At 37.4% G+C, this 22,587-nt stretch overlaps 1 protein-coding gene across 6 annotated transcripts in view; it reads right to left on the minus strand.

Annotated features, from left to right (window-relative positions):
- Window positions 1-22,587, minus strand: part of TBC1D5 (TBC1 domain family member 5) — a 565,131-nt gene that overhangs the window by 490,342 nt on the left and 52,202 nt on the right. For all 6 annotated transcript variants that reach the window (XM_065943328.1, XM_065943324.1, XM_065943321.1 and 3 more), the window contains exon 2: window positions 8,453-8,515. The gene's annotated coding sequence lies outside the window, so the exon portion shown is untranslated. The remainder of the gene's footprint in view (window positions 1-8,452; window positions 8,516-22,587) is intronic.

A 22,587-nucleotide genomic window follows, 5' to 3' on the forward strand; every position in this document is an offset into this window, starting at 1 on the left:
GTCCATCACCAACTCCCGGAGTTTACACAAACTCATGCCCATCGAGTCGGTGATGCCATCCAACCATCTCATCCTCTGTCATCCCCTTCTCCTCCCACCTTCAACCTTTCCCAGCATCAGGGTCTTTTCAAACGAGTCAGCTCTTCCCATCAGGTGCCGAAAGTATTGCAGCTTCAGCTTCAGCGTCAGTCCTTCCAATGAACACCCAGGACTGATCTCCTTTAGGATGGACTGGTTGGATCTCCTTGCAGTCCAAGGGACTCTCAAGAGTCTTCTCCAACACCACAGTTCAAAAGCATCAATTCTTTGGCGTTCAGCTTTCTTTATGGTCCAACTCTCACACCTATACATGTGATATGACTATACGGATGTTTCTTCCACAAAGTAATGTCCCTTTTAAAATACGCTGTCTAGGTTGATCCTAATTTTTCTTCCAAGGAACAAGCGTCTTTTAATTTCGTGGTTGCAGTCACCATCTGCAGTGATTTTGGAGCCCAAAAAAATTAAGTCTGTCACTGCTTCCATTTTTGCCCCATCTGTTTGCCATGAAGTGATGAGACCAGATGCCATGATCTTAGTTTTTTGAATGCTGAGTTTTAAGCCAACTTTTTTCACTCTCCTCTTTCACCTTCATCAAGAGGCTCTTTAGTTCCTTTTTGCTTTCTGCCATAAGGGTGGTGTCATCTGCATATCTAAGGTTACTGATATTTTTCCCGGCAATCTTGATTCCAGCCTGTGCTTCATCTAGCCTGGCATTTCACATGATGTACTTGGCATAGAAGTTAAATAAGCAGGGTGACAATATACAGCCTTGACATACTCCTTTCCCAATTTGGAACCAGTCTGTTGTTCCACGTCCAGTTATAACTGTTGTTTCTTGACCTTCATACGGGTTTCTCAGGGGGCAGGTAAGGTGGTCTGCTATTGCCACCTCTTGAAAAATTTTCCACAGTTTGTTGTGATCCACACAGGCAAAAACTTTAGTGTAGTCAATGAAGCAGATGTTTTTCTGGAATTCTCTTGCTTTTTCTATTAGCCAAAGAATGTTGGCAATGATCTCTGGTTCTTCTGCCTTTTCTAAATTCAGCTTGTATATCTGGAATTTCTCAGTTCACATACTATTGAAGCCTAGCTTGAAGGATTTTGAGCACTATCTTGTTTGCATGTGAAATGAGTGCAACTGTGTAGTAGTTTGAACATTCTTTGACACTGCCCTTCTTTGTGATTAGAATGAAAACTGGCCATTTCCAGTCCAGTGGCCACTGCTGAGTTTTCCAAATTTGCTGGCATTACTGAGTGTAGCACTTTCACAGCATCATCTTTTAGGATTTGAAATAGCTCAGCTGGAAGTTCATCACCTCCACTAGCTTTGTTCATAGTAATGCTTCCTATGGCCCATTGACATCACACTCCAGGATGTCTGGCTCTAGATGAGTGATCACAGCATTGGAACCACGATCCAGGTCATTACGATTTTTTATGTGTAGTTCTTCTGTGTATTCTTGCCACCTCTTCTTAATATCTTCTGCTTCTGTTAGGTCCATAACACTGTCCTTTACTGTGCCCAACTCTGCATGAAAGTTCCCTTGGTACTATATACCTACTACACTTCAATTTAAAAAAATAAAAAGCATCAAGTATTCCTTGACCAAAGAAGACACTGAGATTAGAGGGAACTCCCATGACAATGATTTAGTCTGCAAGCTAACAGTCTCTACATTAAACCAGTATCAAGTGACTGTCAAACTGTTACACATTTATCTCTCAAGTTATGCTCATATGCACTATAAACAGTCATCACTTTGAAGATAAGCAAAATAATTTATCTAAACAAAAATACAGGTATACACACATTTTTACCCGAGATATGGTTCAACTGTATTATTTTATAATTTGGTTTCACTTAAAAAGCCAACAAAATCAGTGTATAGTTTCTATTAAGCAAGGAAATGATTTTGAGATATTAGCAACTGCTCAAAATGTCTGTCAATGATTACATCAGTTATCTATGTCAGAGTCACACCACTCCCCCATAATTGGCTGATTATCATTAGTTATTTTTCAGATTTTAAGTGAAAAAGTAAGCTCACTCTATTTGGGTGCCTTGTAGACAGTATCTCATTTTTCAGTCCCATTATTAAGCATATTTTATATGCAGCTAATTTTCACTTACAAATTATCAAAGAAATTAGAGTAAGCCCCCATATTCCTAACTAGACAAGAGTTTCTGCTAAAATATTTTTCTGTGAATTGTTGGCTTTGACATTTTCCTCATCCATATAAGAAGCTCCAATCTCATCTGGAAGTATCTTTTAAGCTTAAAAGTTAGAAGAACTGTAAAGATAAAGTGCACATTTCCAAAACAACAGTTCTCAGTCCCACAAATCCAATGCCCCTTTCATTCCCTGAACCATCCCGAACTGAAATTCAGAGTTAATAAACTCTAACTACATACAGAATATTTTTCAAAAAATCAGTACTAATTCCTAACCACAACAAATGCTTAGGCATAACTATTCAAGAGGGAATAAAGCAGCCACATATTTGTACCTATATATAATAAGTTTGAATCAAAAAGGAAAAAGATCACAAGTTATTCTCTATAAAAAGTACAAAAAAAAAGAAAAGAGAGGGATAGGAGAACCCTAGAATAAAAAGTAGTACTGAGATAAGTGATCACAAACAAAAATTAAATTGAAGGTGATGAGAAAGACAGAAATAGCTTCAACGAAATAATGATTGAAATGTGAAGATAAATTATATAGTGTTAAAAGGAGAAAACTATGAAATGTGGTATTAGTGCAACTGACTTGGGTTTTGTTTTTAAGTGTAGTGGCAAAATAATTATTAATACCTATGCTAACGTGGTTACACTGCAGTTACGACCTACTCCAGAAAACCTACCACACTCTCTTTAGTTATTAAGTCTCCAGTAGTTAAAAATACTGCACCAGACCATATACCCATAAAATATAGAACAACCAGTGGAGTGAGTAAAGAAATATAAAAAGTTTCATAAAAGTTGGATAGATTGCTTATTGGAGGTGGTACCAAAGTAATGCTGGTATAACACAAACATACAACATAACAATAAAGAATTTTAAAATATGTTTAACAATGCATTTATCATTCTAAACACAAAATTTTAACATTTAGGATGGCAATCATGAAATATCTTTAAACATTCCTTATCAACTAATAAAACTGAATTCATTTAGATCCATTAATTTTAAATTTAGTTTGTTGTTAAAAGAGTCTTAAATACTCTCTATCACATATCTACAGTCAGAGCTTCCAGGAAACTGCATTGCTGAAAACTTATCAACTAGATATCTAGTCAGAAGTGCTATAAATCAGGAATTGGAAAGAATGTGTGAAGTAAGTACAATTTTGAGAGAACAATTTCATTCTACTTAAGCTTCCCCTCCACACAAACTTCCCCTAAGTATCAAACTGTTCACGTAACATCTTACAAAACAACTGTCAGCAATATTATAGACTGAAGTATTATTGCTTTATCTTTGAAGAGAGTTTAACCAAGCGGATATTCAAAGCTCCATGGTACTCAGAAAAATTTTCTGTAGTCTGAGACTGTCCCGGGCGTTGCAGGACACACAGCGTCCCTGATTCCCAACCACTCAGTGTCAGAAGCATCCCGACAATTACTGTGACAAGTGACAGTAGCTCCCTTAACCGCCCAAGTCCCCCTCTTCAGCCCGCAGCCCCCTTACTTGGAAATCACATTTTAACAACCTTACAGCGGAAAGAACGCTACAGCGGGCAGCAATGTCAAAAAACGTGCTTTAAACACAGGAAGAAACACTTTCATCAACTAAAAACTGTAACTTGTCGATTTTATTCTCTTCCAAACATTCTTTATTCAGCCTATATTTTTTGATATGGTGTACTGAGGCTAACTTAAAGGGATTTGTTATCCCCTCTAGAACATATGCATAATCTATTTATATAAGCTTTTTAATAGAAAGCTTTCCTATATAGTGGCTTTTTCAATATTTCAACTTTTACTTAGCTAAAGTCAGAAGTAGAATCTAGCCATCAGACTGCACACACACAGGCATGCATGCTTCCCCAGTCTCACCTGCGCGCTTCTGTTTTGGTTTTGCTGTGGCAGTGTTGTCTGGTGTCCAGTGTTTCACCAAGCAGCATTAACACTAAGACAATGCACTGAGTCAGAAGAGGATGCAGTTATTATTACAGACTGTTATGTGGCAATACTACCTTGTGCCCTAAGAAGAAATCCCTGGAGGACAAGAGGCCCCTTTCACTCTGCAAACTCTAAATTTAATAAGGTTCTATTTAATTAGTGCAGAATTCAAATACACTGTATTCATGACAAATTTTGCAACCACATGGGAGGTAGGGGAAAGATACTTCAAACACTTCCATGGGAACAACCTTAGGTAGCTGTCTTAAAATATCAGTGCAGGACTCAAACTACTTCACATGCTATCCACAAAATGGATGAGGTGTGAAAGAAATTATGTGTTTAACATGACCTTTGGCTGTACTTTCACTTGTTATAAAGGAGCTATTCTCAAAGCCAACACATAGGCTGTTATTACTTGTATAGTTACAATACTATTTTACCAAGTGGTTCATACTGTGACTAACTTCTGACAGAATATATGGAAGCTCTTACCTTTGTTACAAGGCATAATAGGCTTCTCTGAACAAAAAGAGTGATGAATGTATGAATAAGAACTACTGCATGAGAATTTTTTCTTTTCAATATACATTCAAATACAAATATGCCAGTATGGTTACCTAGGTTCAACTTAACAAGTCATCTATACTCTTAAATGCTAAAAAAAAAAAAAAAAAAAAAAAAAACACTTAAGTTTAATATCTAGTAATGACTTTATTAAACACATGTCAAGAGGGAATTAAAAAGAAAACTATATAAAAAATAAAAACTTTCAGCAATTCTCTTCTACAGATTCCCATTTCCCCACAAAGAATTTCACCAAGGAACACAGTTGTTTTCAAAAATTCATTGTTTCGACAAAACAGCCAACTTATCAATATAAATGACATGCAACATATTTTAAGGAAAAAAAAGACTATTGAATCATATAATAAAAAATTATAAATTCTGAAGGTATAACAAATAGAAATAGTTTTCCATACAATGTCAAATTTATCAGAAGATTTACAAAGCTAAAATAGGTAGCTCAGTGGTGAAGAACCCACCTGCCAATAAAGGAGACACTAGCTCGATTCCTTGTCTGGGAAGATCCACATAAGCCTGTGAGTCACAGCTACTGAGCCGGTGCTCGAGAGCTCAAGCCACAACTACCGAGTCCATGGCCTCAACTGCAGAAGGCCACATGCTCTAGAGTCTGTGCTCTGCAACCAGAGAGACCACGGCAGTGAGAAGCCTGTGCAGCAACTGGAGAGTAGTCCCCACTCGCCACAACTAGAGGGGAAAAAAAGCCCACGAAGCAATGAAGATCCAGCACGGCCAAAAATAAATAAAATTATGTTTTAAAAAATCTCATAATGTATGCTATGAAGAAAAACTTTAGAACTACTATCTATTCTACTATGACCATATTTGCCATACTCATATTTCTGTTCCCAATAGCAATACCTCTTTACTTTCACCTTTTAAGTTTTTTTTATTTTTTTCCATTGTCTCTAAAAGCTATAAAACATCAGAGTCACATTTTATGAAAGTCATTAACAAAAACACATAAATACTGGCCATAATAGAAGTGTGTTTTATCACAAACTATTTTTTAAAATATTACACATGAATTAAGACTTCTCTTAAATATGCATTATCAACACTGTAACTACTCAATAAGAATCTGAGATGTTACTAGGGTGACCGCAAGTCTCAATTCGCCCAGGATGTTACCAGTTTACACCTACTGTTTTAGCATTCATACAAAAGCAGTTATTTATGGTACTCACACTATCACCCAAGATTTGACTTAACAGAGCCCTGGAAATGGCCATGGGCTTAAGAGCCAAAAGAAGTAGTCTGAGCACTAGATATCCAGCAGGCAAACATTCAATCTCCCTGAGGTACAAATTGTTCTTCAGTATTTAATATGGATCCACTATACAGGATTATAAGAAAAATCAAATCAGAAAATTCAAGAAGCTCAAGTACTACCTACTGGTTTAAAAAAGATGACCAAATGTACTACAAAGAGAATATACTTGGCAAGAGAAGCCTGTCAGAGATATAAATAACCACAGACTCTAAAAACAACAAACAAAAACAACTCAGGTGAAAAACTACATTATACCAACTACACATTCAGAACTGTAATGGGCTAAGAAGGACCGTGGGAATCAGACTAAATGAGTACCAGTTTCAGCACCATTACTTACTGTCAGCTGTGTGGCAATGAGCAAGTTCCTAAGTCTGTTTCCTCATTCATAAAGTGAAAATAATAACCATACTTCTCTCACTTGGAAGAGCAACAAATAATCCATGTAAAAGATATGATTACCTTGTGCAGCACTGTGCCTGCACAAAGTAAGTGCTCAATAAATGCTAGCTATTATTATGACAATGAGATTATTCAGGAGGCAATTTCACACACCTGTGCATGGGTGTGTACACATATGTGTATCTGCAACTTTCAATTAAAAATCACTTGGATGACACAGCTACTATTCACAGATACATGGTATAGTGTGGAATATTACACTAGTATTGGAGATCTTACTCAACACTGGAGAAGGCAGTTTTTGTCTCTGAAAGAAGTCCACAGTGGCATCTTGAAACACATTTTAAAATAAAATTCCATATCTAACAATATCTGTAGTTGTTCATCTCCAGAACAGAAGAGTCAAAGATATGTATAATACACACATTTTAAATCCACGAATATAAATCAAAGGATGACACTCCCTTTAAGGCAAGCATAAGAAGGCACTAAAGCAACATCCCAATTAAATATTCATACAGTCAATATTTCAAAATAAGAATTCTGGGTTTACATATGCACATTTTACAATTCTATAGTGAAACCTTTCTACAGGGGTCATTTTCCCCATATTTCACAGCATTTATTTCAAAATGTACAATGTCGCTTCTCTCTGAAGGGTTAAAACTGTAAAGTACAGAGTAATTCACTGCAAGCAAACCCAGGAGGAAGACCATGTTGTGCACATGATACCCTATAACCCAAACAATTAGTTTAACCTATTGATTAAACCCATTCAAAAAGAGAACACATATAACATGCTCCATCTTATGATTATAAAACAGCATCAGAACTAAGAAGAAATATTTTATTTGGTGAAAAATAGAAACTTTACATATGAGAATCACTAGGTAAAGTCAGAGAAACTATAGCTTGCATTTATAAAGACCTCTGTTCATTTTTAGCTCATTAAAATAAAGGGATTTAAAACTTTCCACAAGAGATGTGGTATAAAATAAATATGTCACGAAAAATGATATAAAAATCTATATAATAAACATTATGCTGCTTTCCAAATACACATGTAACAGGGATTTAAAAAAAAGAACAAACCCTTCATCAGTCAACTTTACATCTCAGGAATCCAAATCTAAGTTCTCTGAACTTTACTAAAAATATTCCAGTAGTACAACAACTTTGCCATTAAACTCCATTATCTATTCTAAATCAACCGACCACTCTTTCGAGATACCAAGGATAATGAAGACTGAGTTTACAAGTTCTGTCTCAGTTTATGGACTATAGGCTATATCATTAATCTGTAAGTGACTGTACAATGAGTATCCACATAACATATATTCTATCAGCAGTAACCCTAAACAGGTAAATTTAGAGCTAAACAAAGCATAACTGAACTTTTATAACTACCATAAATTACATAAAAAAAAAAATCCCTGGGCATTGCAATGAATATACTTTTGCCTTAGAGCTAATACTTTAATTTTAAAGAACCACAAAGAAAAAAATCAAAACTAGTCAGTAACAATGCAGCGTCTAAAAGCAATAAACTCAAAATTAAGTTATAAATAATTTAAAGCATGTCATGAAGATGTATTAATAATTCATCAGATAAATAATTTACTAAATAATCAAATAAATAAATAATGAAATACATAAATAAATCAGCAAATAAATAATTCTGCAAAATAACCTAAACAATAAGTCACCCAAACAAATCACAAACCTACAAAACTACAATGATTCTTTGGATTCTGATAGTTTTAAATAAGCAAATGTACATAAACTAGATCAATCCTTGTTAGAAATATTTTTCAATGCTATTGGTAAAATCCTCATTTCAGTACATAAGAACACATTTTCAATTTTTAAAAGACTGCACAGGATTAGTTCTTATAAATTATTAACACAATTATAATATATCCTCCTCTACATTTTACATATAATATCTCTCCCTAACATATTTCCCCTAAACAACTGGATACTTAAAATATTCTTAATTTACAGTTCTTTTTCAAAGCAATACTTACAGTACAATAGTCCTATGGTCTTTTTGACAGCTTTCCTATCTTCACCAAGTCTCTGGAAATTTTCTGCAGGGGTAGAAAAATAAGAATAACCTTAATTATTATAGATGGCATTTCATTCACTAGTGAACAGTGCTTTATAATTCTACAAAGGAGCAGTGGAAGTGGAGATTAGTAGTTTCTAACTCTGTCAAGTTTTCAGAAGTCTTTAGTGGACTAAACACAAGCTGACAGAGGCCAGCTTCTTCTACTGGCGCTGACACACAATCTGTTACAATTGGCGGGATTTCGGATGTGAAGACAAAAACTCCCAAGGACAAAGAGACTGGCTGACATCTAATGCTATCAACAATTTGAGAAGCTCAGGGTCCTTGAAAGAACACATGAGATCACTTAACTGTTACAACCTGAGTGGGCAACAAGCTAACCAGAGCCCCACTAACAGTGAAAACACAGCTGGCCTCGTATACCAGCCTTCATGAGCATTTCAGGTTCTGTCCACCCACAGCATTAGGGACTCCTCAAGTCCATCAACAGCAGACCCCAAGATGTGACAGCCTAGCCTACAGAAACAAGAATCTTGTAATGAGCGTTTGACACTTTTAAGGAAACAAACCCAAACAGTATAACACAACATCTGAAAAGAAGGAAACTAAAAGTATTTTCTATAATTTATTTCAATGAATTTTCCAATCAAGTTAGGTAGTACTTTACCTAATGAATTTTCCAATCAAGTTAGGTAGTATTTTACCTATTTCATAATCAGGGAAAATGAGACTCATATACTGCCTGTGATCCCCAGCTGGCAGGAAGAGTCTAACTGCCTACACAACTTCATGTGAAGGGACAGTGAACTACAGACTCCTTAAATTTGAACCTACTCTTAAAAACATAGCAAATCCTAAAGCATTGCAAATTCATGAAAGCAATGGTTTTGCCTCCCAGAGGACATTTACTGGCATGTCCAATAAAAAGAATATTTATTGGCAACAAATAGATAGAGATCAGTGATGCTGCTAAACATCCTAAAATATAAAGGACAGTCTCCTACAACAAAGAACTATCTGGTCTAAAATATTAATAGTGCTGAGGGTGGGAGACTCTAGCTTAGAGTAAAATGTCCATAAGCGCTGTGCGGTTTTCCTACATAAAAAACTAACATTTTTGGAGAAGGAAATGGCAGCCCACTCCAGTATTCACGCCTGGAAAATCCCATGGACCGAGGAGCCTGGGGGGCTACAGTCCATGGGGTCGCAAAGAGTCGGACACAACTGAGCGACTTCACTTCTTCACTTTGTATCACGTAGGCAAGTCCCCATAAAGTGCCATATGTACTGGGATTAAAATTAAAGCAGTGATGTTTTGTTTCTTCAACTAGAGACTCTTAAACCTTGTCAACTACTGTGGGTTCCTCATTTTCCACCCTTTGTTGTCTAATTATAATAAAAAAAAAAAACTAACATTTTGTTCAGAGATGTAGTCTTTTTTTATATTTATAACAATGTATGTAGTGGGATACCCTATATTAAAATGCACATACTCTGGAGAATGTGTATATGGGAACTCTTTGTACTTGCTAATTCTTCTATAATAGAAATCTAAGATTTCTCAAAAAAAAAAGTTTATTAACTTTTTAAATATGTATTCTTCAGTACTTTCAGATCATAAGCTCCTTATTGCAAAACTCAGGCTTAAACTGAAGTAGGGGAAACCACTAGACAATTCAGGTATGACCTAAATTAAATCCCATCTGATTATACAGTGGAGGTAACAAATAGATTCAAGGGATTATATCTGGTAGACAGAGTGCGTGAAGAACTATGGACAGAGGATTGTACCACTCCATAGGAGGGGGCTAACCAAAACCATCCCCAAGAAAAAGCATTAAAAGAGGAAAAAATGATTGTCTGAGGAGCTCTTACAAATAGCTGAGAAAAGAAGAGAACTGAAAGGCAGAAGAGAAAAAAGGAGATATACTCAACTGAATGTAGACTTCCAGAGAATATCAAGGAGAGGTAAGAAAGCCTTCTTACACGAACAACACAAAGAAATAGAGGGAAACAACAGAATGGGAAAGACTAGCAACCTCCTCAAGAAAACTGGAGATACCAAGGGAACATTTCATGCAAAGATGGGCACAGTAAAGGACAAAAACTGGCAAGGACCAGTCTCTTCTGCTTCTAACAGAAGCAGAAGAGACTAAGAAGTGGTGGCAAGAATACACAAAAGAACCTACAAAAACGTCTTAATGACACAGATAACCAAGATGGTGTGGTACTCACCTAATGCCAGACATTCTGGAGTGTGAAGTCAAGTGGGCCTTAGGAAGCATTATTATGAACAAGGCTAGTGGAGGTGATGGAATTCCATCTGAGCTATTGAAAACCCTAAAAGATGATGCTGTGAAAGTGCTGTACTTGATATGCGAGCAAATTTGGAAAACTCGGCAAAGGGTCACAAGATTGTAAAAGGTCAGCTTTCAATCCAATCCCAAAGACAGGCAATGCCGAAGAATGTCCAAACTACCTTAGAGTTGCGCACATTTCACATGCTAGTAAGGTTATGCTCAAAATCCTTCAAGCAAGGCTTCAACAATACATGAACCAAGAACTTCCAGATGTGCAAGCTGGATTTAGAAAGAGCAGAGGAACCAGAAATCAAATTGCCAATCAACTAGATCATAGAAAAGGCAAAGGAATTTATTTAAAAAAAAAAAAAAAAAAGGAAAGAAATCTACTTCTGCTTGACTACCCTAAAACCTTTGACTATGTGGATCACAACAAACGGGAAAATTCTTAAAGGGATGGGTATAACATACCACCCTACCTGTCTCCTGAGAACACTGTACGAGGGACAAGAAGCCACAGTTAGAATGAGACACGGAACATGGACTGGTCCCAAATTGGGAATGGAGTATGTCTAGGTTGTATACTGCCATTCTGCTTGTTTAACTTATACGCAGAGTACATCATGAAACACCGGGCTGGATTAAACACAACCTGGAATCAACACTGCTGGGAGAAATATCAACAACCTCAGATATGCAGATGATACCACTCTAAAGGCAGAAAGGGAAGAGGAACTAAAAAGCCTCTAGATGAAGGTGAAAAAAGAGTGAAAAAGCTGGCTTAAAACTCAACATTCAAAAACTAAGATCAGGGTATCCAGTCCAATCACTTCATGGCAAACAGATGGGGAAAAAGTGGAAACAGTAGCAGAATTTATTTTCTTGGGCTCCAAAATCACTGTTGATTGTGACTGCAGCCACGAAATTAAAAGACGCTTACTCCTTGGAAGAAAAGCTGTGACAAAATTAGATAGCATATTAAAAAGCAGAGACATCACTTTGCCAACAAAGGGACAACTAGTCAGATATGATTTTTCCAGTGGTCATGTACAGATGTGAGAGCCGGACTATAAAGAAGGCTGAGTGACGAAGAATTGATGCTTTCAATCTGTGGTGCTGGAGAAGACTCGGACAGCAAGGAGATCAAACCAGTCAATCCTAAAGGAAAGCAACCCTGAATATTCATTGGAAGGACTGAAGCTGAAGCTCGGATACTTGGATACTTTGGCCACCTGATGAGAAGAGCTGACTCGTTAGAAAAGACACTGATGCTGGGAAAGATTGAGGGCAAAAGGAGAAGGGGACAACAGAGGATGAGATGGCTAGATAACATCACTGACTCAGTGGACTTGATTTGCGCAAACTCCAGGAGATAGTGAAGGACAGGGAAACCTAGAGTATTGCATTTCATGGGGTTGCAAAGAGTCAGACACGACTTAGTGACTGAACAATATATTCTTTCACTAAAGTTATGAAGAGCTGTCTTAGAATCAATACCCCCAAAATACATCTAAAGTTATAAAAACAATTTAAATTTGTCAAAAATTTCCTAACAAAGTTAATGAGAGCATTAAGTAACAATTATAACCTAACTTTGTCTAAGTGACTAGCCAAGGTATCTAAAAGTATTACAAATTCACAGGGCTATAGAAGATTACTTTAATACACTACTATTAATTTAGTGATTTTTGCCTAAAAGTCATCATATTGTTTTCTGCAATATTTGTGATAATTATTAAAATCATTTGAGAACAAAATTCATTAATATAATCATCAAACAACTCCAGAAAATATGTACCAAGTAATTTTCCATTCAATGGAAAATTAACCTCTCTCCCCCAATTAACCTCTCTCCAATCTCATGGCTTAGTGGTAAAGAATCTTTCTGCCAATGCAGGAGATGCAGGAGACATGAGTTCCATCCCTGGGTCTGGAAGATCCCCTGGGGGAAGAATTGGCAATCCACTCCAGTATTCTTGCCTGGAAAATTCCATGGACAGAGGAGCCTGGCAGGCTGCAATGCATGAGGTCGCAAAGAGTTGGACACGACTGAGTGAGCATGCACACACACACTCGAGTTGATTCAATACATGTTTCCTTATATTAGACCTATCACATTTCCACATAGAGTATCAAACAATGGTATCCTTTATCAGTGAGGATTAGATTACATCCTTCCCTAGCCAAAAAATTTTAATAATTATAATGAGTTAAATGAGAGGACAAAAACTGAGGGAGAGAATTTCTCCCATGTGAACATCTTGGACAATCAAAGGCTGATGTGGCAGCTCTAAGTATCAGAGGTCCAAATTCCTTCCCTCTTTTTGCTCTACCATGTACTGTTATATTAGAAGTCACCCTGTACTCCGAGAAGGCTGTGGGGGACTCCAGCTACTACCCCTATCTAGCAAGTAGCAGAAAGAAAGAAGGGGAGGGAAGGCCCATCCCACTCTTAGCTCATCAACTATAACCTAGTCCCTCTGCCCACACTCAACCACTTGAGGGGACAGGAAACCATCTGCAAATGTGGTAATCGTCTACAAAACTGAGATTCTTGAACTTCCCTGGTAGCCCAGTCATCAAGAATCCACCTGCCAGTGCAGCGGAAATGGGTTCCATTCTTGTCCAGGAAGACACCATATGCTGCAGGGCAGCTAGGCCCATGTACAACTACTGAGGCTGTGGTCTGAATCCTGAGAGAGGCAACTACTGAGCCCACACATCCCAGAGCCTGTTTTCACAACAAGAAACCACCACAATGAGAATCCCACACACCACCACCGAGAGAGGAGCCCCCACTTGCTGCAGTTTGAGAGAGCCCGCGGGCAGCAATCAAGACCCAGCACAGGAGAGGGTGTGGAGAAAAGGGAACCCTCTTACACTGTTGGTGGGAATGCAAACTAGTACAGCCACTGTGGAAAACAGTGTGGAGATTTCTTAAAAAACTGGAAATAGAACTACCATATGACCCAGCAATACCACTTCTGGGCATACACACTGAGGAATCCAGATCTGAAAGAGACACGTGCACCCCAATGTTCATCGCAGCACTGTTTATAATAGCCAGGACATGGAAGCAACCTAGATGCCCATCAGCAGATGAATGGATAAGGAAGCTGTGGTACATATACACCATGGAATATTACTCAGCCGTTAAAAAGAATTCATTTGAATCAGTTCTAATGAGATGGATGAAACTGGAGCCCATTATACAGACTGAAGTAAGCCAGAAAGATAAAGAACATTACAGTATACTAACACATATATACGGAATTTAGAAAGATGGTAACGATGGCCCTATATGCAGGGCAGAAGAAGAGACGCAGAAGTACAGAACAGACTTTTGAACTCTGTGGGAGAAGGTGAGGGTGGGATGTTTCGAAAGAACAGCATGTATATTATCTGTGGTGAAACAGACCACCAGCCCAGGTGGGAGGCATGAGTCAAGTGCTCGGGCCTGGTGGGCTGGGAAGACCCAGAGGAATCGGGTGGAGAGGGAGGTGGGATGGGGGACCGGGATGGGGAATACGTGTAACTCTATGGCTGATTCATATCAATGTATGACAAAACCCACTGGGAAAAAAAAAAAAAAGACCCAGCACAGCCTAAAGAAATAAATAACCTTTTTAAAAACACTAGGATTTTTTTTATTAAGAAAGAAATTTTGCAGGGCAAATTATGAGAGGCAGATTAAGGTGGAGATAACACTTCAAAGAAAATGGGAGATGCACTCAAATTTTTCATGAGAGTGGTTCACAGCAAATACAAATATGTATACATGTGTGTAAGTGCATATATATATTTATGAAAGAAAATCTAAATGTTTAACAATAACTGAATGGTTAAATAGATTTGAGGATAATCTCAAAACAGAATGCTATATAGATACTAAAAACTGCTTCAAACAATCTTATACAGAGGAATGTTCACAATATTATATGAAAGAATAGGCTATCAAACATTTCATATAAAATAGTCCCTATTTAAATAAATATACATACATACAAATATACACAGTATGCATGCATGCTGTTGCTTCAGTGGTGTCCAGCTCTTAGTCCACCAGGCTCCTCTGTATGTGGGAGGCAAGAATACTGGAGTGGGTTGACCCTATCTTCCCAACTCAGGGATTGAACCCGCATCTCTTATTCCTTCTGCATTGGCAGGCAGGTTCTTTACCAGTAGTGCCACCTGGGAAGCTTTATACACAGTATATACTGATATATACATACAGACACATTTTGTATCTGTGTATATATAAACAGAGGTTTCCCCAATGGCTCAGCAGGTAAAGAATCCACCTGCAATGCAGGAGTCACAGGTTGGGAAGATCCCCTGGAGAAGGAGATAGCACCTACTCCAGTATTCCTGCCTGGTGGGCTACAGACCAAAGGGTCACAAAGAATTGGACACAACTGAGTGACAAAGTACACACAGAGAAAGATAGAGACCACATAAAAATCAAGAGAACAGGATTAAATGATAATAGTGGTTTAGGCTACGGGAAGCAATAAGCTTTCATTTTCCCCATACCTTTCATTGCTTTCTAATTTTTCTACAATGAACACATAATATGCCTATAATTTTTTTCATGAAGATTTTGGCCTAGATGAAGAAAACCACCTTAAAAAGGCAATTAGATTCAAGCTTTAATTTGCTGCTTGGAATTTCATAATAACAAAAAGACGAGGAGGGAAATCTATAGCTGCACTGTATTTTTCCCGACAAGGACAAATATACGCATTTCTCCTGAATTGGTGTTAAGAAGCAAACTTCTTTATGCCCAGCTTGTTTCCAACTTACTAATACACACACATCACATTTGTCAGCTTTACACAACTCACTCCTAAGCAAATACTATATCCATCACCCCTAAGAATCTATCCCACCATAGTGATTACTTTGTTCACCTCATTCTGAAGAACTAATCATTTGTACTTTAGGCATCTACAAATCCCTCCACTTTGTACATTTCTATTTTTCTTAGTTCTACTCTACTCTATTATAAAATGGATCCATCTAACAGAAATTACATCTTTCTTATATCTTTGTAACTATCTTGCATTGTCTTGAATGCAACCACTAATCTATGGGCCATCTCTATAATTCTGTCATTTCAAGAATGTATTATCAATTCTCTTGACACTGTAACCTCAAAGTGGAACCTTCACAAAAGTTCTCAGACTGAATTCACTCTACTTGCATAATCCAATAAATCTCATGTGAAGACTTATTTAAAAGGACCTTAAATGGTCAGTATCGCTAGACACGGGGGAAAGCATAGGTAAATTCTCAAAGAAAGTAACTTCAATCCAGGACTCAAAGAATCTAATAACTTTCAAAAACACTCAATTAAAAACAAAAATCACTAAACAAGACACAATGAGTGAGGGCCAACATAAGAAATAGAATAATCAGACTACACATACTTCAATTATTGGAAACATTATACAATAAGGATAGTACAAGTAATAGAAATACTTATAATATGGATGTGAAATAAATAAAATCTCAAGAAATAAAAAAGTGGTAAAATTTTCAACTGAGTGGAAAAGTTAAACAGTAGAATCAATACAAACAGAAAGAATTAATAAATGGAAAAACTTTTAAAACCTACCTAAAATGCAGTTCAGAAAGACAAAGAAAGAAAATAAAATATGTAAGAGCAGAACAAAGAACAGAATCAGGAGGTCTGACAAAACACTTGAAACTATTGATGATGAAGGGTCATTTTTTAAACAGCCGATCTACTGCAGACAAAGCTTCTGTAAAATACAGTAAACGTGAATTTCTTTAAAAATCATATGCTTAGATGTCATGATAATACCAAGCTGCTATTAAAAGCATCTATTTACATTGAATTTATCTTGATTCATTAAATACCAGTGATACCAGTGTGCAGACCAGCACTGACTTGAGGACGCCTTTGAGTAGCAACAATCTAAAACAAATAGATCAAAAACAGAAAAGAATATAAAAGACAAAAGAAAATATAGCTGCCATTCAAATAGATGATGACTGACAATTTTCAACACCAATTCAAGGTACAAACGGACAATCCACAATGCAAGAAAAAAACAGGAAAGATATATGTAAATATGTGGGTAACTCCTGATCAGTGTATGGGTTACACCTACCACAAATCACTGCAACACAATTCCAAACCAGTATTTTCTATCATTAAAAAAAAAAAAAAAAACAAACCTCTTAGGATTCAATCAAGCTCTAGATGTACTCTAAATAAACAAAAATAAAGGCAAGTGGACATAGTAAAGAAAGCTATCAGAGATCAAGTTTCAAGAGTTAGTGATTTCCTCTCATTACTGAGAGGAAACACTCCGTCCATACTGCTCAAACTGTGTTTACGTCATTAAAGTTATTTCTAACGTGTAACTAACTGTGTGAAAAAAAAAAAAATTCCAAACTTACATTAGCAGAGACTGAAAATGCTTTCAATTATATGGAAATGAACAGGATTCCAATTCCATTAACTGTTCCTTTGAATGTGAGGTAAACTTCAGCATACGTTACCTATTACATCCTCTAATCATAACAGACTCTTATTTCTAAACGTAGATCATTTAAAACACCCTGCTCAAATATTTAGCACGAATCAAATGTAAATTTACACCTACATGGCAAAAGAGAACTACAGTATCACACCTCCTGAGAAAGAGTCATAACTAATGTCTGTATAAATCTTTGGTGACTTTTCAAATATTTGACACACAAATAACTGAAGCACTATACACTTATGGGTTTCATAGAACAAGTATAATAATGGTGAAAGCTTACCACGTGAAAGAACACGGTGAACAGCATAAAAAATATATAGGAAAAAATATAGAAATTGAGTATAACAATATATAGAGAAAAAGATAACCAAAATCTAATCAAAGGCTGCTTCTTAGCATCATTCCCCATCACATGAAATTGAAAGGACAATCACTAGGCACACATAGCAGATAAATCAAATTAAGTGTCACTAAATTCAAACAATTTAGCAAGATATTTAATTTAACTGCTTATTTGATCTGAGTAAGATTCATATGGTGCTACCTCTGAGGTTATGGGAAAAAAATTCAAACAGGAAAAAACAAAAAACTGGGCTGAGTAGTTAAAACTAGATCAGGTAAAAGTAACTCTAACAAAAGGCTTAGCATGGCAAAAACTGTCAATCATATATTTGTTGCTCTTATTGCTGTTGAGTCACTAAGTCATGTCCAACTCTTTATTCTTTATGACCCTATGGACTGCAGCATGCCAAGCTTCCTTGTCCTTCACTATAATCTGGAGTTGCTCAAACTCATGTCCATTGAGTCATGATACTACCTAACCATTTCATGTTCTGTCTCCCCCTTCTCCTCCTGCCTTCAATCTTTCCCAGCATCAGGGTCTTTTACAATAAATCAGCTCTTCTCATCAGGTGGACAATGGAACTACACCTTCAGCATCAGTCCTTCCAATGAATAGTCAGGACTGATTTCCTTTAGGACTAACTGGTTTGATCTCCTTGCTGTCCAAGGGACTCTCAAGAGTCTTCTCCAACACCACAGTTCAAAAGCATCAATTCTTCAGCACTCAGCTTTCTTTACGGTCCAACTCTCACATCCATACATGACTACTGGAAAAACCATAGCTTTGACTAGACGGACCTTTGTTGGAGAAGTGATGTCTCTGCTTTTTAATACACTGTCTAGGTTGTCATAACTTTCCTTCCAAAGGGCAAGTGTCCTTTAATTTCACAGCTGCAGTCACCATCCCCAGTGATTTTGGAGCCCAAGAAAATAAAATCTGACATTACTTCCATTTTTTTCCCCTACTGTTTGTCATGAAATGATGAGACCAGATGCCATGATCTTAGCTTTTCTTAACACAGATTTTCAAACCAACTTTTTCACTCTCCTCTTTCAACCTTATCAAGAGGCTCTTTAGATCCTCTTCGCTTTCTGCCATTAGAGCGGTATCACCAGCATATATGAAGACTGTTGATGTTTCACCCAGCAATCTTAATTCCTACTCGCGATTCATCCAGCCTGGTACTTTGCATGATGTAATCTGCATATAAGTTAAATAAGCAGGGTGACAATATACAATACAGACTTGTCTTCAGTTCAGTCGGTCAGTTGTGTCCGACTCTGTGTGACCCCATAGACTGCTGCACATTGGGCTTCCCTGTCCTTTACCGACTCCCAGAGCTTGTTCAAACTCATGTTCATCAAGTCGGTGATGCCATACAAACATGTCATCCTGTCATCCCCTTCTTCTCCTGCCTTCAATTGTCCCAGCATCAGAGTCTTTTCCAATAAGTCAATTCTTTGCACCTTGTGGCCAAAATATTGGAGCTTCAGCACCAGTTCTTCCAATGAATATTCAGGATTGATTTCCATAAGGATTGACTAGTTTGATCTCCTTGCCATTCAAGGGACTTTCAAGAGTCTTCTCCAATACCATAGTTCAAAAGCATCAATTCTTCGGCACTCCGCTTTCTTTATGGTCCAACTCTCACATCCATACCTGACTACTGGAAAAATAATAGTTTTGATGAGACAGACCTCTGTCAGCAAAGTAATGTCTCTGCTTTTTAATATGCTGTCTAGATTTGTCATAGCTTTTCTTCCAAGAAGCAAGCGTCTTAATTTCATGGCTGCAGTCACAATCTGCAATGATTTGGGAGCCTAAGAAAATAAAGGTATGTCACCATTTCTATTGTTTCGCCATCTATTTGCCATGAAGTGATGGGACTGGATGCCATGATCTTAGTTTTTTGAGCGTTGAGTTTTAAGCCAGCTTTTTCACTCTCCTCTTTCACTTTCACCAAGAGGTGCTTTATTTCCTCTTCTTACTTCTTTTCCAATTTTGAACCAGTCAGCTGTTCTATCTCAGTTCTATGTTCAGTTCTATATTTCCTCTTCTTACTCCTTTCCCAATTTTGAACCAGTCAGCTGTTCTATCTCAGTTCTATGTTCAGTTCTATCTGCTGCTTCATAACCCACATACAGATTTCTCAGGAGACAGGTAAAGTGGTCTGGTACTCCCATTTCTTTTAAGAGTTTTCCACAGTATGCTGTAATCCACACAGTTAAAGACTTCATCATAGTCAAAGAAGAAGTAGATGTTTTTCTGGAATTCCCTTGCTTTCTGCATGATCTAGTGAATGCTGGCAATTTGATGTCTGATTCCTCTGCCTTTTCTAAATCCGGCCTGTACATCTAGAAGTTCTCCATTCACATACTGCTTAAGCCTAGCTTAATAGATATGAGCATTACCTTGCTAGTACGTAAAATGAGCCCAAATGCACAGTAGTTTGAATACTCTTTGGCATTGCCCTTCTCAGGGGTTAAAATGAAAACTGAAATTTTCCAGTCCTGTGGCCACTGCTGTGTTTTCCAAATTTGCTGAGATAATGACTGCAACACTGTAACAGCATCTTTCAGGATTTAAATAGTTGAGCTGAAATTCTGTCACTCCCTCTAGCTTTGCTCACAGTAATGCTTTCTTAAGGCTCATTTGACCGCATACCCCAGATGTCCAGTTCTAGATGAGTGACCACACCATCGTAGTTATTCAGCTCATTAAGGCCATTTTTGTACAGTTATGCTGTGTATTTCTGCCACCTCTTCTTAATCTCTTCTGCTGCTGTTAGTTCTTTGCCATTTCTGTCCTTTATCATGCCCAGTCTTGCCTGAAATGTTCCCATCATATCTCCAATTTTCTTAAAGAAAGAGTCTTTCCCATTCTATGGTTTTCCCCTATCCTTTCACATTGTTCATTTAAGAAGACTTTTTAATCTCTCCTTGCTGTTCTCTGGAGCTCTGCATTCAGTTGAGTATATCTTTTCCTTTTCTCCCTTGCCTTTCCCTTCTCTTCTTTCCCCAGATATATGTAAAGCCTCCTCAGACAACCACTTTGCATTCTTTCATTTCTTTATTGCTGGAATTTCAGTCACCACCTCCTGTATACTGCTATGAACCTCCATCATTAGTTCTTCACGCATTCTGTCTACCAGATCTAATCCCTTGAATCTATTCATCACCTCTACTGTATAATCGTTAAGGGATTTTATTTAGGTCATACCTGGATGGCCTAGTGGTTTTCCCTACTTTCTTCAATTAAATCCTGAATTTTGCAATAAAGAGCTCATGATCTGAGCCACAGTCAGCTCCAGGTCTCACTTTTGCTGACTGTATAGAGCTTCTCCATCTTCGGCGGCATTGAACATAATCACTCTGATTTTGGAATTGACCATTTGCTGATGTCCATATGTAGAGTCTTCTCTTGGGTTGTTGGAAAAGGATGCTTGCATGTTCTTTTGTTAAAACTCTGTTAGCCTTTGGCCTGCTTCATTTTATACTCCAAGGTCAAACCTGCCTGTTATTCCAGGTATCTCTTGACCTCCTACATCTTCATTCTAACACCCTATGAGGAAAAGGACATTTTTTCGTGGTGTTATTTCTGGAAGATTTTGTAGGTCTTCACAGAACCGGGCAATGTCAGCTTCTTCAGCATCAGTGGTTGGGGCACAGGCTTGGATTACTGTGATGTTGAATAGTATGCCTTGGAAACAAACCAACGTCATTCTGTCATTTTTGAGGCTGCACCCAAGTGTTGCACTTTATAGACTCTCTTGTTGACTATGAGGGCTACTCCATTTCTTCTAAGGGATTCCTGCCCACAGTAGTACATATAAAGGTCATCTGATTTAAATTCACTGATTCCCATCCATTTTAGTTCACTGATTCCTAAGATGCTGATATTCAATTTTGCATCTCCTGCTTGACCACATCCAATCTACCTTGATTCAAGGAACTAATATTCCAGGTTCCTATGCAACACTGTTCTTTACAGCATCAGACTTTACTTTCAATACCAGACATATCCACAACTGAGCATTATTTCCACTTTGGCCCAGCCACTCTGTTCTTTCAGGGGCTATTGGTAACTGCCCTCTGCTCTTCCCCAGTAGCATACTGTACACCTTCCAACCTGGGGGTTCATCTTCCTGTGTCATATCTTTTTGCCTTTTCATACGGTTCAAGGGATTCTCAAGGCAAGAATACTGGAGTAAGTAGCCATTTCCTCCTCTAGCAGACCACGTTTTATCAAAACTCTTCACTATGACCTGGGTCTCTTCATCCATCCATCCTGGGTTGCTCTGAAGGCATGGTTCAGAGTTTCACTGAGTGTTGCAAGCCCCTTCACCACAAGAAGACTGTGATCCATGAGAGAGTAGCCATATTTAACTATGAAGAACTAAAAGTTCAAGCCATTTGGAAAAGCTCAGGGGCAAGGTCCTTAAATAACAAATTCTCACCGAACTATCCCACAATTGTACTGATTCAAAGCCTAAGCAGATAAAAGACACACAATATTTTAACTTGGTAATTTACAGTAAAAATGGATTTAAGCTGGAAATTTACAATGAAGTTTATCTTTTTTAATGCATTATTTCAGCCAGACACAACATCAGGCGATGAGAATATTTAGCCTTATAATTTAAAATTCTGAAAGCTTACACCAAGCTTAACCACTACCAATCCATTTCAATATAAAGAAGAACAAAAATGAAATATCCCACAGTGTCTTTTGAGTTTTTATTTAAAGTTATTCATAATCACATTTTTGTATTCTCCTTGGCTGCTTTAAGTCTTCACTGTAGAGAGAAAGGCAGGTTTTAAAAACACACCTACATACATAAACGCATCCATGTAAAAATGTTCCCATAATTGCAAAATTTTTATTGGTACTTCTTGATCTTGACTGAAAACATGACAGTGAGGAATCAAATTAA

This window comes from Muntiacus reevesi, chromosome 8, assembly GCF_963930625.1.
Source record: "Muntiacus reevesi chromosome 8, mMunRee1.1, whole genome shotgun sequence".
NCBI lineage: Eukaryota > Metazoa > Chordata > Mammalia > Artiodactyla > Cervidae > Muntiacus > Muntiacus reevesi.